We start from the raw sequence: 13,022 nt of genomic DNA on the forward strand, positions 1-13,022 counted from the left end.
TAGCTAAGACCAAACAACTACAAATGCTCAAATTGGTTAGGGTTGTATAAAGAGGTAGAAGATAGAGTTTTAAATTGGTGTCAAAGATGATTGTATCATGGATGTAGTATGGTATTGGTCACGTCTATCTTGGAAAGCATTCTAATATACTAGATGAAAATATCATGCATTTTGGAAGGGATGTTCAAAAAAAAATGTCTTAGTTTTTTGTGGAGAGGAAAGCGGTAAAAAGAGGGGATTTCTTTGGTAAAATGGTTAAAGCTAGCTAATCAAAAGGAGGTAAGTGGATGAGGATTGAAGAACATTCATATCTTCAATCAAGATTTGGTGGGAAAAGCTTGTGGAAATTGATTCATGATGAAGTCTTATGGGGGGGGATGATGAAAAATAAATATATCAAAGAAAGCTCTATGGAAAATTGGATAAGAAAACAGTGGAAAACTTTGAAGGGATATTCTATAATGTGGAAAGAACTGGTCAAAGTCGTTATTTTAGTTGGAAAATGGCTAGCATGGAAAGTAAGGAGAGAAAATAGAGTTAGATTAAGAGATGGACCATATAGGTTCCTTGGGTAACTATAGTTTGTTTGATCTTTTAATTAATTCTTTGCATGAATCAAGTATTTTTAGTTTGGAAGATGCTTCAACTCATCCTAAGGTGGAGGAGTAATCATAATTTGTAGCTCAGTTAAGATATATTGTGATATTGCTTAGTAATAAAAATTTTGATATTGAGTTGTCAAAAAATAAGAACCCAGGAGTATGTACAACAAAATTAAAATATGCTAGTAGAATGGAAGAAGAACAAGGGAACAATTTCTAGTGGTGGAAGATAGTGTAAAAACTTAACGACTTGCTCAAAAAAAATAACTTTCTTATGATTAGTACCATTAAATAAAAATACTAACAGGAAGTAATGGGTCTAAATAAATTTGTTTGGGCTTAAAATGTGTGTTATAAGCAAAGCAAATGCAAAAACAACATATCACCTCTATTTTAAATTCATATACTCTAGAGAAGTTTGTAATGAAACTCTTCATTTATCTAATGTTGGGAATAAATGGGAGACTATTCCATGTTAAACTATTTTTGAAATTAGAATAATGACAAATTTAAATAGGTTCATAAGTCTTTACCACTCTTTTTATATTGGGTCTATGGATTTTAGAAATTCCAAGGAAAGGTGATTCATCCATGGTAGGTAACCCACTAGATTGGATTTTCTTATTGGGAAATTTGGAATCTAGCAAAGGTTAAAGCATAAAGTAATCTCAAATAAATAAAATAAACTACTCAAAAGCTTAGGGTTTTTTTTACGAGACCTATTAAGGAATTCCATGTGGTACATAACGATTTTATTTGTAGAAGAAAATAATTATATTTCTATGAAGTATTAGTAGGCTAGGGAACAAATAATGGAACCAAATTTTATGCTCTATGGTTAGTCACGAAAATGTGTTATAAATATATGTATTGAAAAGTTATAGGTTTTGGAAGATTATAAGTTGTTTATGGAATGACCAAATTGTAGGTGTCTAATTTAGAGTTTAGTTCTTAATCTAATAATGAACAGAGTTTGGTTCTTAATTTAATAATGAACAAAGTTTTGAGGTAGAGAGAATTGTTTACATGTCACTTTCTCTTTATTTATAAAATATTTAATTCCCAAATCGACCATCTTAAAAATAGGTGAACTCTTTCTTGCAATTAATAGGATTTTATATGAATTTGTAGAAAAATATTACATTTTACCCATCTTTAATGATTTATGGTTTTGGAAGGTTCATATTAAGACTTTAGGAGGTTTAAGATTTGTCTATCTTTCATGTTTTAATAAATATAAGAAAGTTTAAGAAAATCTTAGACGATTATAATAAGTAAATGTGGGATAATTCTCATAATTTTTTTTTTGCATAGAAATATAAAATCTTTAAAATTAAGAGTGAGTAATAAAGACTGAACTACCGATATTTTAATTTTAATTTTAAAATATTAAATATAAACAAAAAAATCATAGGAAAAAATCTTATTTTTACTTTGGAAAAATAAATAAATAAATATAATTACTAAAAAGTTTCACATTAAAATATTTGTTACCTCTTTACCAAGTTTTCAACCTGCAGAGAAGTCTCTTAACCTTACATATTTTTAAGTTCATCTTCAATGTATAAATAATCAAAAAATGATAATATTCAACCCTGAACCCAGTTAACGCATCGATTTTTTTTTATGTACAACTTAATTTGTCTATCACTGTATATATGTTGAATAATTGTATTTTGTCTTTTTTTAATAATTTTTAATGATTTTAACCCATGCTAGTGAGGTATATTTAATAGTGAGCATTCTTAGTTTTGATTTATTGGATAAGAAACTTTTTATCTAAGTGTTTATCATGTGCAGTAATTGTTTATACACATGTTATTACGACATTGACAATAATGTATGAAAAAAAGAATCGATACAATATTGCCGAATCATAGCCTCGCTGTGTTTTAGGTAGACCCAAGACAAATTCTAAGCTGACTGAGTCCCATGGCTTGCCTGGAATAGGTAATGGTGTGTACAGTCTCGTGTTTTGACTGTGACCCTTCGCCAACTAGCACACTTTACATTTGGTCACAAATCGTTGTACATCCCTCCACATCTTTGGCCAAAAGTAGAAATGACTAAGCTACTCGAGTGTCTTGTCCATGCTGAAATGTCCGACCAGACCTCCACTATGCTTCTCCCGAATAATATTCTCTCTCATCAAGCAGTCAAGTATGCATAGCTGTCCTCCCTTAAACAACAGTTTCTCTTGTAAGTTGTAGTCCAACCATGGACTGTTATCTCTCACCAAGGGATTCTGACATGCCTCATAGGCCTCCTTAAAATTTGTATCAGTCTGGTATAAATCTTTTAAGTGCTCAAAACCCAGCACTTGCACAGTACTCTCTTGCAGAAGTAAAGCTCTCCTACTCAGTGCATCCACCACCTTGTTGGCCTGCCCGCTGATATGTTTCAACACGAAGTTGAAACTCTGCAAATACTCCACCCATTTGGCATGTTTGTGGTTCAGCTTGTGTTGTTGCATTACATACTGTAGTGCAGAATTATCTGAAAACAACACAAATTCGTTTCCCAGCAGATAATGCCTCCAGTGTTTTAATGCCTGTATAACAGCATAAAACTCCTTGTCATAAGATGAATATTTCTGTCTGCTTTCATTTAGCTTCTCGCTGAAGAATGCCACAGGCTTATCCTCCTAGCTGAGTACAACTCCAATAGCCATACCGCTAGCATCACAACGAACCTGAAAAAGCTTCTTGAATTCTGGAAATCTTAGGATTGGCCTCTCAATGATCTTTCTCTTTAATAGCTAGAAACTTCTCTCCACTGCATCCATCCATCGAAAAGGCTGACTAGCCTTTTTAATGGTGTCCAACATAGGTGCACAAATTTCACTAAAATTCCTTATGAATTTCCGGTAAAAACTCGCTAGTCCATGAAAGCTACGTACCTCAAATAAATTTTTCAGAGATGGCCAATTAACTATCGCCGCAACCTTCTCCAGATCCATCTTCAGTTCGTTTTCTGCTATTACAAAGCCCAAATAAATCAATTCCTTCTGCAGAAAAGTACATTTCTTCAAATTTATTAGCAGTTTATTCTGCTGTAATTTTTCCAACACTTTCCGAACGTGTTGAAGGTGCTCCTCCCTTGTCCTACTGAAAATTAGTATGTCGTCCAGGTACACTATCACAAATTTTCCGATGTACTCCTTCAGCATCTCATTCATTAACCTCATAAATGTGATGGGCGTATTGCTCAGTCCAAATGGCATGACCAGCCATTCGTACGGTCCCTCATTCATCTTAAAGGTTGTCTTCCATTCATCTCCCTCTCATATCCGGATCTAATGATACCCTCTATTCAAGTCTATCTTAAAGAAATACATTGCCCCACTTAAAAAATCCATCATGCCATCCATTCGTGGCAATGGAAACCTGTACTGAATGGTGATTTTGTTGATGGCCCTCGAGACTGTGCACATCCGCCACTCTCCTCCTTTCTTGGGAGCGAGAACCATTGGGACTGTGCAAGGGCTCAAACTTTCCCTTATCAACCCTTTTTCCTAATCTCTTCATTGTCCTTGTGGCTCATTCGGTATGCTACTTTGTTAGGCAAACTAACTCCAGGTATGAATTCAATATGATGACTTATGCTTATTTTGGGGGGTAATTTATCTGGCAAGTCATCTACCACTATATCCGTAAATTCCTGCAACATTTGTTGGATTTCTGTAGGTAAATCTAATACCTTTGTATGCAACAACACTGTTTTTACTTTCTTTACAACTGCATACCCCATCTCACTATCCTCAACTTGTTTTAGAAACTGTTTTCCGCTAACCAACAATGCTCTTGGTTCACTTGTCCCTGCTATCCCTTCCTCTTTGATGGGCACAAGCGTATGCTTGATTCCATCCTTGAAAAACTTATAACAGTTCTTCAATCCATCATGTAACACCTTTCTGTCATACTACCTAGCAGTATGTGACATACATCCATCGGCATGATGTCACAAATGACTTTATCCTTATATCTGCCTATTTTAAACTCCACCTCGCACTGTTCATCTACCAGCAACTGATGGCCTTTTTGCAGCCATGAGACTTTGTAAGGGGTGGGATGTTTCAAGCGCTTCAATTCCAAATTTTCCACCATCTCCGTGGACACTACATTATTTGTACTACCACTGTCAATAATTAACTTACAACACTTACCATGTGACTTACAAACTGTTCTAAACAAAGCCTTCCACTGTGTTTGTTCGCTGACCTCCTTAGCTGGTTTTAACAACACCTTGTTCAGCACCAGGGCTTCCCTTATCTCTGGAGCATTTTCTGCTTCTTGGGGAGGTGCCGCTGCGTCCTTTGGTTGTGCAACATATGCACCCCTCTATCCAGCTTGATCTGCCTCTGGACATTCAAATGATTTGTGTCCCCATTTGTGACACCTGTAACATTGATAACTAGCCCCTCTACCTCGGCCATTTCCCCTGCCTCACTGGGATGACCTACTGCCTCTTGCATTATCACCTCTGTCCGCTGATCTGGAAGCTCTGGAACTATTGTCTTCCTCATTACTACTAGCAATCCACCCTCTGCAATATGACTGGATTTTTCCTCTGCCGGCTCCTCGTCCTCTCCAAGCATTCTGCCTTCTAGTAATTTTCTCTTCAGCTTTCATCGCACTCTGATACGCTTCTTCAGTGTTCTTTGGAGATAAAATACTAATTTCATCTAAAATTTCTAGTCTTAAACCATTTACGTACCTGGTTGTCCTTTCCACGGTATCCTCTGTATATCCGGCTCTTAAGTTCACTCGATAGAACTCCTTCGTGTACTCCCTTACCGTCATTCCTTTCTGTTTCAGATTCTACACTTGCCTGTGTAGTGCAATCTGATAGTCTTTCGGCAAAAATCTGCCCTTCAACTTGGCCACCATCCTTGACCAAGTTTTAATCAGCAACTTGTTCAATCTCTTTCTCTTCGTTTGGACACTATCCCACCACAGGGTTGTGTGTCCTTTCAATTTCGTCGCAGCGAACCTAACTCTACAGTCTTCACTGACTTCCTCACACTCGAAATACTTATCCATCTCCCTGATCCAATCCAATAGAACCTCTATGGACAGGCTGTCGTCATATGTTTGGAGTTCTAGTTTGGGTTTACTGCTTGAAACTAAAATAGATCTCAACAATCTCACTTCTGGGTTCTCACCTTCTGGTCCATCGGTTGCTGCTTCAGCTTCCTCTTCGCTGTCATCGCCTACCTCTAGGTCTCTTCTTCTCCCTACCTCTACTGTCTCCAAACGGGCAGTAAGAATTCTGATCTCCTCTCTCAATCCTTCCTCTACTATCCTTTAAGCACCTTTGCCACGACCTCGCCTTCCTCTCTCCATTTCTTCAATCAATTTCACCTACTCTGATACCACTATGATGGGACCAGCCCAACACTGTTCGGACTTTAGGCAATTTAAATGATTGTTTGGGTGATTATATGATTGTGTAGATATTATGGTTGTGATTACATGTGTGAGGATCAAACCATCGGATATTTTGGAAACGGGTTAGGTGGCATTCAATTTCACAATTAAGTCCGTGTACTCGCCTCAAGTCGCGTTTCCCACTCCTTGCTATGCCAAAACTCTTCGTTCGTCATTCACTTGGTCATTTTCGTTGGGCTTGCCGAGGGTTTGTTCTGCTATGCTCTGCGAGTTGAGTATGCAGCTTTGCTGCAAGTTCTGGGCGCGCCTCTTGGTGACTTCTGTACTGGTTCTTTTATGTCTGCGTGGTTGTCCTCTGGCCTGGTTCGTTGGGTAGTTGTGGGTATTCCTGCCGTCGCCTGGGTAAGTGTTCTCTGTTATTGTTTTTTTTCCTGCTGTTGGCTCAACAGGTCGTCGTGTTCCGAGTTATATGTTGGTATTTCATGTTCTTGTTTGCAACTCAGTGGTTGGCTTGCATCCAGGCTCGAAACAATGGCGTCCTTCCATCCTCGGCTCCAAATGCAGGTAGCCCTCTTTCCTTGATTCAATTTGTGGTTTTCTTTCCTCAACTCCTAACCTGTTTGCTCCTTCGTCTCGGCAGTTGGTCGAAACCCTGTGGGTGGAAAGTTTGTCCTCGGTTCTCACTGCAATTCCTCAGGTACGTTGAATACAACTTTTGTTATTTATTTTTTTCAGGCACTGTAATTTCGCTTCTGTGACAATGTGACTCTAACACCTGTATGTCAGTTTCTTTGCAGGTGTTGAGGGTTTGCGGTTGGAGGTCTTGGCAATGAATGCTTCGGTCTTGTCCGGTAGGCTCTGTCACATGAATTTCCTTCAGTCCTCGTTCTGTTTTTAAAATAGGCCTTCTGGTCGTGAGGGTTTGTCACCCTCAGTGCTTGTCAATTGACTCTCGGCTGTGAGTAGTATCCTGTCGTATTGGTGGTCTGGGCTTCCACTATCTGGTGATTTCTGACTGTAATTTCCTGTGTATGAACGCAACTTTTCAAAACCCTCACCTAGGGTTTGTCGTTCACGGGCTTATGCATCTATGGCTATGTATGAAACGGTTTTCGAAACCCTCACCTAGGGTTTGTCGTCCACTGGCTTTACGCTGGTCTGGGCTTTATCTTGCAGTGCTACTATGTATTGTTATATACTTGTTTTTGCAATTTTGAAAGAGAAGAACTTCAGGAAAGAAAATTGGGTTCGGTTTACCTGAATGTCGTTTATGTAATTAGGCCGTCGTTCTCTTGGTTTACTCTGGATTCTCTGCCTGGACTGCAATTATTGTTTTCGGCTATGCTTGTGATGTTTCATACGAACATGAGAGGACACTGTAGTTGCTCTGGTAGTTTGTTTGGCAGTCAATTTAAAAGAAAATAATAGAAAATTTCGTCTGGCCTGTGGATGCTTGGCCCATACTAGAATTTACTTGTGTCACTCCTTTTCTGTCTTCACTGTTTGCTTCAATAGAAATGTAAGCCCTCGTTCTGGCCTCTGCTCTTCTGTCTCGCTGTTAGGACTGGTTCTCTTTCTCAGGAAAAACAAAAAGAATTAAACACAATGGTCTGTGTACAATATGTTGTCTATTCAGATGCTCATTAATTAGAAAGCACAATAAAAATATAGTAGGACACATAGATGGACTGAATTGATTTCACTGTTATTGATATTATTCGAGTGCAAGAAGTGTTGAACCTTTTACATGACTTTCGTTGTTACATTTATATGTTTCTTGTTCACAGTTAATGAAACTGTATAGTTACTTTTTAGTTGTAGACTTTACAGTTACATGGCTATTAATCATTCGGTTCTGTCCTTATGACAAGATTTTCCTTTTAGACACATTTGTCTTTTCCTTTTAGAATAACAGGACAATTATTAATCCAGGGTTTATTAGAAACAGACAAGTAAATAACCCTAACCGATCAAACTACCTTTGACTAATTTAGAGATTAAGATAAAAATAAAAATCCTACCTCCTATTCTGACAAACTAACATAAAAGACAAATAAAATGTTAACTCAACTTTTCAACCTGGCAGAGATCGACACCCGGTCATGGTGCCTGAGTTGGATGCTCCTGCGTCAGCTAGCTAATCAAAAGGAGGTAAGTGGATGAGGGTTTAAGAACATTCATATCTTCAATCAAGCTTTGGTGGGAAAAAGCTTATGGAAATTGATTCATGATGAAGTCTTATGGTGGGGGGGGATGATGAAAAATAAATATATCAAAGAAAGCTCTATGGAAAATTGGATAAGAAAAAAGTGGAAAACTTTGAAGGGATATTCTATAATGTGGAAAGAACTAGTCAAAGTCGTTACTTTAGTTGGAAAATGGCTAGCATGGAAAGTAAGGAGAGAAAATAGAGTTAGATTAAGAGAAGGACCATATAGGTTCCTTGGGTAACTATAGTTTGTTTGATTTTTTAATCAATTCTTTGCATGAATCAAGTATTTTTAGTTTGGAATTTGCTTCATCTCATCCTAAGGTGGAGGAGTAATCATAATTTGTAGCTCAGTTAAGATATATTGTGATATTGCTTAGGAATAAAAATGTTGATATCGAGTTGTCAAAAAATAAGAACCTAGGAGTATGTACAACAAAATTAAAATATGCTAGTAGAATGGAAGAAGAACAAGGGAAAAATTTATAGTGGTGGAAGATAGTGTAAAAACTTAACGACTTGCTCAAAAAAATAACTTTCTTATGATTAGTACCATTAAATAAAAATACTAACAGGAAGTAATGGGTCTAAATAAATTGGTTTGGGCTTAAAATGTGTGTTCTAAGCAAAGCAAATGCAAAAACAACATATCACCTCTATTTTAAATTCATATACTCTAGAGAAGTTTGTAATGAAACTCTTCATTTATCTAATGTTGGGAATAAATGGGAGAATATTCCATGTTAAACTATTTTTGAAATTAGAATAATGACAAATTTAAATAGGCTCATAAGTCTTTACCACTCCTTTTTATATTGGGTCTATGGATTTTAGAAATTCCAAGGAAAGGTGATTCATCCATGGTAGGTAGCCCACTAGATTGGATTTTCTGATTGGGAAATTTGGAATCTAGCAAAGGTTAAAGCATAAAGTAATCTCAAATAAATAAAATAAACTACTCAAAAGCTTAGGGTTTTTTTTAAGAGACCTATTAAGGAATTCCATGTGGTACATAATGATTTTATTTGTAGAAGAAAATAATTATATTTCTATGAAGTATTAGTAAGCTAGGGAACAAATAATGGAACCAAATTTTATGCTCTATGGTTAGTCACGAAAATGTGTTATAAATATATGTATTGAAAAGTTATAGGTTTTAGAAGATTATAAGATGTTTATGGAATGACCAAATTGTAGGTGTCTGATTTAGAGTTTAGTTCTTAATCTAATAATGAACAGAGTTTAGTTCTTAATCTAATAATGAACAAAGTTTTTGAGGTAGAGAGAATTGTTTACATGTCACTTTTTTTTTTTTTATAAAATATTTAATTCCCAAATCGACCATCTTAAAAATAGGTAAACTCTTTCTTGCAATTAATAGGATTTTATATGAATTTGTAGAAAAATTTTACATTCTACCCGTCTTTAATGATTTATGGTTTTGGAAGGTTCATATTAAGACTTTAGGAGGTTTAAGATTTGTTTATTTTTCATGTTTTAATAAATATAAGAAAGTTTAAGAAAATTTTAGATGATTATAATAAGTAAATGTGGGATAATTCTTATAAATTTTTTTTCATAGAAATATAAAAATTTTAAAATTAAGAGTGAGTAATAAAGACTAAACTACCGATATTTGAATTTTAATTTTAAAATATTAAATATAAAAAAAAAAATCATAGGAAAAATACTTATTTTTACTTTGGAAAAAAATAAAAATAAATAAATATATATAATTACTAAAAAGTTTCACATTAAAATATTTGTTACCCCTTTGTTGTTACCCCTTTAAAGTGTCTTAACCTTACATATTTTAAGTTCATCTTCAATGTATAAATAATAAAAAGATGATAATATTCAACCCTGACCCCAGTTAACGCATCGATTTTTTTTATGTACAAATTTGTCTATCACTGTATATATGTTGAATAATTGTATTTTGTCTTTTTTTAATAATTTTTAATGATGTTAACCCATGCTAGTGAGGTATATTTAATAGTGAGCATTCGTAGTTTTGATTTATTGGATAAGAAACCTTTTATCTAAGTGCTTATCATGTGCACTCATTGTTTATACACATGGTCAGAAAGAAATGTTTTATTTCCAAAAATAGTAAAATCCAACTATGTAATGTTATTACGACATTGACAATAACGTATGAAAAAAAAGAATTGATACAATATTGCACTAGTGAAGCGCCTCTCTTTCGGGCAAAAAGTACTGTCTCCAACAACTTGGATGGTGAAAAAATTAAATGATTACGGTACGAAGCAAGTGAAAAACTCTCGTCAAAAAGATTCCCACATTATCTTTATGTAAATATGAATTTATTTAAGGAAATATATTATTATAAGTAATTTTGGTTTGATTCATTTTAATAAAATTAAAATTAAATGTTGATTTATTTCAATTTTGAATTTATATTATATGTTTTTTAAAGAGAAAATATATATTTTTAACAATTAAATTATTTATTTTTTTATATATATGAATTAGGTTTAATTTAAGCCGAAGCTAATTTTAATGTTGGATAGAAGAACCATGTGTTCCCCAGTGGCATGTTATTATTAGGATTGTGTGAAGTTTATGTGAGCTTGGATACCCTTTGGGATAGTTTAATTCCCCAAAGGTGGTTGTCATCCTCAAACCCTCTCCATGAGATTTAAACCTTGACTTGGGTGGGGACTAAACCCCTCACAAACCAATTAATCTACACCTCATGAGTATGTCTATGTGTCTTTGTATTGATTGCTTGTTAACTCAAGTACATAAGGAATTATACATCTCCGTAATTTTCACATCTTTGAAATGTTTTAATTAAACTAAAATAAACATCCAAATATTTCATTTATAATTAACATTAATTTTTTTCTAATATTTTTTCTAAACAGCAGTTTCCAATTCCATATTTTGTGGGAAGAAATTATAGGTCTATAATATAAAAGGTGCCTATTTATCCAATATTATATTTATGATTTTGAAATAATAAAAAAAATTATTAATATTTTTCTTTAAATATTATTTTTCAACTCCATGTTAAACAATTAAATAATGATAAAATTCCTCATCACCTTTTTTTTCAAATGCAAAAACCAATTATTTATGGAATAAGGGCACATTCTCTATGTTAAAGTGGACACTCAAATATTTTTATTTATGGTCCACATTGAAATTTTTTATTAATATTAATATATTCATTTACATATCAACATTATAATGAGCACAAAGAGACTACACACATATATTGGAATAAGAAATTTTTACAGATTTTACACTTATTATTTTTATATATATAAATGATATTAAAATATTTTAACCAAGGTAGAGATCAAAATATTTTATTTAAGATTTATATTATAATAAATTGTTTAATACTTTTTTCTAAATTCCATATGTTAATTCTATGTTGACCAAATATTTATTTAAAGATTAAATTAAAATATTTTATTTAAGGTGGACCTAGAAATATCTTATTTGCAACTTGTGTTACAATACTTTTTGTTTTTAATATTTCATGTTGACTTTATGTTCACAAAGTAAGAAGTTGCACATCTTCTTTATATTAAATTATAAAAATTAACATTATTTTTAATAATATTTTTTTACTTTCAATTATTTTATATTTTATTTATAATCAACATTATTTATTTATTTATGTTTTTTTGAATGTCACATTTCAAGTTCATATTAGGAATTGATAAAATTAGGTTACGAGGCTACTTATTTACAGAGTAATATTTTTTTCACTTGAATTTTTTTTTTCTTTACATACACATTTAAAGTGGACTTTGAAATATTCTATTTATAATTGTAATTGAAGTGTGTATGTGTGTGTTTTGGTAAGCTAGCTTGTCGTTGTTTCTAAATAGAAAACTATACAAAATGACCAATGTCTTGGGCTTGCCATTAGGGAAACCAACACAACAACATTTGGAAAGAGTTTTTGTTCAAATTGTTTGAGATAAATATAATATCAACAACAAAACATTGTAAAGTCCAAATGCCAAAAAATACTAATAACTAAAAAAAAAATCATAAGCCTTAATTATCTGGCTTTATAATAATCTTAAAATTAGATTATTACTATTATAAAGATAATAAAACTAGTTAATCATGCAATAGACGAGGGGTTGAATCAGGAGTTACAAGAGTCTTGGAGCAACACTGAATAATCTGATGACAATGACCTAATTGTGTTGAGGCTAACGATTTGGCATTAATATCTTTTGATTGAAGTTAAATTTCATCCAATTTCAACAAAATTTATTCCTTAGCTTCAACATTTTCATGTGCCAATACATCTATATTTCCGCTCTAAAATTTGGTTTCCCATGCCTTAGTGTTTCTTTTGTTGGGGATTCATTTCCCTGATTCAATATTGATATCCAAATCAAAGATAACCCCACACTCTTCACAAATTTAATTCTCCACTGTCTCAATTTCTTCTCAAATGTGAGGGGGGACTCGCTCCCAAAACATATTTTTTTACTCTCTAGCATATGCCTAGACATGATTAACAAAATTTCCAAAATTCCCTTTATGGGTGGAGGGGCCTACGTTTCCTCGTGGGAATTAGAGGAACCACCTTTACCTCTACGACTAGATGGAGAGGTTCTACTGTGTAGCATGATGAAATTCCTTGTAGAGAGGCTAGACTACAAAGAGCAGGAAACCTAGAATGAATAGAGAGATTTGCAAAGAAATGGTTTCGAAAGTGAGAAAAGAGTAAATGGCTTCTCATAACAACCAAGCCAAGATATAAAACCTTCAAAATGTGCCCTTAAACTTGAGCATCATGTACTTCCCATGTTGAGTTGAGGA

The sequence above is a fragment of the Pinus tabuliformis genome, chromosome 9 (assembly GCF_031772625.1).
Source record: "Pinus tabuliformis cultivar Carrire ecotype Pingquan chromosome 9, CPIR1, whole genome shotgun sequence".
Taxonomy (NCBI): domain Eukaryota; kingdom Viridiplantae; phylum Streptophyta; class Pinopsida; order Pinales; family Pinaceae; genus Pinus; species Pinus tabuliformis.